Source organism: Thalassophryne amazonica, chromosome 18, assembly GCF_902500255.1.
Source record: "Thalassophryne amazonica chromosome 18, fThaAma1.1, whole genome shotgun sequence".
Taxonomy (NCBI): Eukaryota; Metazoa; Chordata; class Actinopteri; order Batrachoidiformes; family Batrachoididae; genus Thalassophryne; species Thalassophryne amazonica.
The window spans coordinates 1,206,421-1,211,832 of NC_047120.1; positions in this window are offsets into that span (position 1 = coordinate 1,206,421).

Consider the following 5,412-nt stretch of genomic DNA (forward strand, 5'->3'; position numbering starts at 1 on the left):
TGTGTGTGTGTGTGCGCGCGCGTGTGTGTCTGTGTGTGTGTGTGTGTGGCCGCTATGAGCTCAGAGCAGCACACACACTGAAGTATTAAAAGAATGGGGTACACCAACTGACAGTGGGACATTCACAAAATTACATTTGTTTATTGACAAATACTGAACGCAGGGAGACTTATTCATGTCCAGAGTTTAAGGATCCAGTGACCAATTTTATATTTATTTACTTTAAGACTCAATAAAATGTTGTTGACGTAGAAAACCTGCAAAGCCTACTTTTAGTACACAGAAAATTCACAAGCAGTATCGACAAATAAGTATTTTTCAGAATTGATTTTAAACAATCTTGGCAAGCCTCGTATTCTTTTAAAACAGTTGATTCTGTTTTTAATTCCAGTCCATCCACTTTACTGGAAATCACAAGTGAAACGTGAAAAAATTTCTCCACTTTTTTATTGATATAATATATCGAAAAAGAGAGCCTTAAATCAGAAGTGCCTGACTCCGTGGTATAACCCACAAATTCGCAGCTTAAAGCAGATAACCCATAAGCTGGAAAGGAAATGGCATCTCACTAATTTAGAAGATCTTCACTTAGCCTGGAAAAAGAGTCTGTTGCTCTATAAAAAAAAGCCCTCCGTAAAGCTAGGACATCTTACTACTTATCACTAATTGAAGAAAATAAGAACAACCCCAGGTTTCTTTTCAGAACTGTAGCCAGGCTGACAAAGAGTCAGAGCTCTATTGAGCCGAGTATTCCTTTAACGTTAACTAGTAATGACTTCATGACTTTCTTTGCAAATAAAATTTTAACTATTAGAGAAAAAATTATTCATAACCATCCCAAAGACATATCGTTATCTTTGGCTGCTTTCAGTGATGCCGGTATTTGGTTAGACTCTTTCTCTCCGATTGTTCTGTCTGAGTTATTTTCATTAGTTACTTCCTCCAAACCATCAACATGTCTATTAGACCCCATTCCTACCAGGCTGCTCAAGGAAGCCCTACCATTAGTTAATGCTTCGATCTTAAATATGATCAATCTATCTTTATTAGTTGGCTATGTACCACAGGCTTTTAAGGTGGCAGTAATTAAACCATTACTTAAAAAGCCATCACTTGACCCAGCTATCTTAGCTAATTATAGGCCAATCTCCAACCTTCCTTTCCTTTCAAAAAATTCTTGAGAGGGTAGTTGTAAAACAGCTAACTGATCATCTGCAGAGGAATGGTCTATTTGAAGAGTTTCAGTCAGGTTTCAGAATTCATCATAGTACAGAAACAGCATTAATGAAGGTTACAAATGATCTTCTTATGGCCTCAGACAGTGGACTCATCTCTGTGCTTGTCCTGTTAGACCTCAGTGCAGCTTTTGATACTGTTGACCATAAAATTTTATTACAGAGATTAGAGCATGCCATAGGTATTAAAGGCACTGCGCTGCGGTGGTTTGAATCGTATTTATCCAATAGATTACAATTTGTTCATGTAAATGGGGAGTCTTCTTCACAGACTAAGGTTAATTATGGCGTTCCACAAGGTTCTGTGCTAGGACCAATTTTATTCACTTTATACATGCTTCCCTTAGGCAGTATTATTAGAAAGCATTGCTTAAATTTTCATTGTTACGCAGATGATACACAGCTTTATCTATCCATGAAGCCAGAGGACACACACCAATTAGTTAAACTGCAGGAATGTCTTTCAGACATAAAGACATGGATGACCTCTAATTTCCTGCTTTTAAATTCAGATAAAACTGAAGTTATTGTACTTGGCCCCACAAATCTTAGAAACATGGTGTCTAACCAGATCCTTACTCTGGATGGCATTACCCTGACCTCCAGTAATACTGTGAGAAATCTTGGAGTCATTTTGATCAGGATATGTCCTTCAATGCGCATATTAAGCAAATATGTAGGACTGCTTTTTTGCATTCGCGCAATATCTCTAAAATTAGAAAGGTCTTGTCTCAGAGTGATGCTGAAAAGCTAATTCATGCATTTATTTCTTCTAGGCTGGACTATTGTAATTCATTATTATCAGGTTGTCCTAAAAGTTCCCTGAAAAGCCTTCAGTTAATTCAAAATGCTGCAGCTAGAGTGCTGACAGGGACTAGAAGGAGAGAGTATATTTCACCCATATTGGCCTCTCTTCATTGACTTCCTGTTAATTCTAGAATAGAATTTAAAAAATTCTTCTTCTTACTTATAAGGTTTTGAATAATCAGGTCCCATCTTATCTTAGGGACCTCATAGTACCATATCACCCCAATAGAGCGCTTCGCTCTCAGCCTGCAGGCTGACTGTGCAGACAGGAATAGTTAGGAATCTAAAACCCTCTTCCTGTCCCACTGACCCAGTCCTCCCCTCTCTTTTTTAAGGAGGTCTGGGACACCATTGGCTCTTTTGTCAGATAAATTATTAATAGTAGTCTATCTTGTGCCTAGTAGTCTATCTTGTGGAATTGTGCCTTTTTTTTGTAAAAAAAAAAAAAAGCTATTGTGGAGCCACTGATCAAAAAACCGGGTTGGGATCCCACGGCTTTTTCAAATTATCGACCTATCTCTAAGTTACCACTTGTGTCGAAAATTTTAGAGAAATGCGTCTTTGCACAGTTGCAGCCTTTTTTAGATACAAACGGCACATTGGATCCATTTCAATCAGGGTACAAAGCATTTCACAGCACTGAGTCTGTACTTTTAAAGGTTTTTAATGATCTCCTTTTAACATCTGATTCTGGCAGTTCAGCCATTTTAGTGCTTTTAGACCTCACTGCAGCTTTTGACACAGTTGACCACGCAATTCTTTTAGACCGCCTGAGACACTGTGTGGGTGTCAGGGGGACTGTTCTGGTGTGGTTTAGGTCGTACCCGTCGGAGAGGTCATTCTCCGTCAGACTGGGGGACTCCACCTCGTCTTCAGCCCCTCTTCATTGTGGAGTCCCCCAGGGTTCTATTCTGGGACCCATCCTCTTTGCTCTTTATCTCCTCCCACTCAGAGAGACAAACATGGCATGGCCTACCATTTTTATGCTGATGATTGTCAAATCTACATGCCTATTGCTAAAAACAGCCTTTGCCCCCTGACACCCCTACTCGACTGTCTGTGTGATGTCAGGGCTTGGTTGTCACAGAATTTTTTGAAACTTAATGAGCGCAAGACAGAGGTTATGTTGTTTGGAAGTGCCCTCGTTGACTTGGGACCTCTTAAGGATTTTGTACGTCCCAAGGTCACCAGCCTTGGCATCACGATAGACAGTGAATTTAAATTTGATAAACAAATCAATGGTGTTTTGAAATTGTGCATTTATCATCTTCGTCTTTTATCAACCCTTACCAAAAAATAGTACTGATAAGTATATAAAAAGTAAACTGGAAGTATACTTGAAACATACTTGCATGTACTACTTTTTGGTAAGGGAAAGGTAAAACCGTTTTTATCTTTCAACCTTTTTGAACAAGTTATGCACTCTTTTATTTCAAGTCGTTTGGACTAGTGTAACTCACTTTATTTCGTCATTAGCCAACAGGCTCTTTCCCGTTTACAGTTAGTCCAGAACGCTGTAGCGCGACTTTTAACAGGAGCCTGGAAGCGTGAGCACATAACCCCAATTCTTGCATCTTTGCACTGGCTTCCTATTAATTTTAGAATTGATTTTAAGATTTTATTGTTTGTTTTTAAAGCTTTGAATGGAAAAGCCCCTCAATACATCACTGACCTCCTACAGATTTACTCTCCGGCGCATGCTCTGAGGGCCATTTCCAGCTTGTGCTAACCAAGATGAGACTTAAAACCGGGGGGGCTTTCTCTGTGGCTGGCCCCAGACTTTGGAACACTCTGTCCCTCCATGTCCGAACAGCCCCCACAGTGGAGTGTTTTAAGTCTCGTCTGAAGACCCACTTTTATTCTCTGGTTTTTAACACTGCGTGAGTTGTGTGGTCCTCTGTTTTATTGGTTTTGTTTTTATTTTGTTAGATTTTATTGTATTGATTATTGATTTTGTATGCTGTATGTATTTATTTATTTATCTTGCACATTTTAGTTATTTTTATTGTTAATTTTCTTATTTTTAATTTATTTCTTGACTATTAGGGTTTTATCTATCGTGATTCTACTGTATGTGCAGCACTTTGGAACGTTTTTGTTGTTAAATGTGCTATATAAATAAAGTGGATTGGATTGGATAAAGGAATCGATAAGGAATCAGATCGATAAGTGGAATTGATAATGATATTGATATCGATAAAATCTTATCAATACCCATCCCTAGTTGTCCATGAATAAGTGTTGCCACCATGTCGAACAAGAACTTTGAGTTATGCTTGTTTTTGTTGATCAAATCAGAGTAATAGGTCCGCTTTATAGCCAGTCATGCACACTTATAGTCTAAGATAGCATCACGCCACGCAAGGTGGAATACTTCTAATTTTGTACTACACCATTTCGTTCTGGACCTCTAAACTTATGCTTGAGGTAACACAAGTAATCATTGAACAAGGTGACTGTGTTTTTTTGGGCGGGGGGGTGGGGGTGGTTTTAATAGCGCTGAGTTTAAACTATCCGCAAGACTGTCTACTGATTGGGTGTTTTCCAAACTTGAAGCTAAGATATCAGTCAGTCTAACTTTGAGTTTTCAGTTGTAGTTGAGGAGTTAATGTGTGGACGCAATGAAGAATAAGGTTATTGTTCCACTAAATATGGCAGCGAAACTGTAAACCTAATAAGTGAGTGATCAGAGACCACTGACGCAAGAGGCATGATGTTAATATTTGTGACAGGCAAAACCACGTGTGAGAACCAAATCCAGGGTATTTCCACTAATGTGCTTGAATCCTGAATGTATTGCTGAAATCCTAATACATCCATAATTTATATAAATGATTTGTCGATTTGTTATAGCCTAAAGAGCAGTAGAACCCTGAGCAGTGTGTTGAATGTCATTTCAGGAAATACTGTTGAATGAGGCAGTTCAGTCAAACACAACTCGTATTTTTCCCGGCTTCTGGGGATGGAACACTTCAAATGTTAGAAGGTACCAGCATTCTTCACCTGGTTTGAGTGGTGGTGCCTTTTCTGCCTGGTCATTATGAAAGATTTTCTGCATAAATTCAGAAAATTGTTTCTCTCATGTCTTGTCGTGTTCGTAGCAGAGCAGTGAGGTGTTTCAGAGGCTGTTCTTTGTTGTTGGGAAGTCGAGGACGTGGTGTACAGAATTTTTTTTTTTCAATATTTATTTCATTCATTTAAAAAAAAACAAAAGCAGAAATGAATATATTACAAGACATTGAATGAAAAGGAGCAGAGGGTAGAACAAGTCTTATATTTTCTGCCCCATTTTACAATACAATCTTTCAATTTTAAGCATCATTATTCAACATTATTTAACAGATTACATTTTTTGACTTTGTCACATACC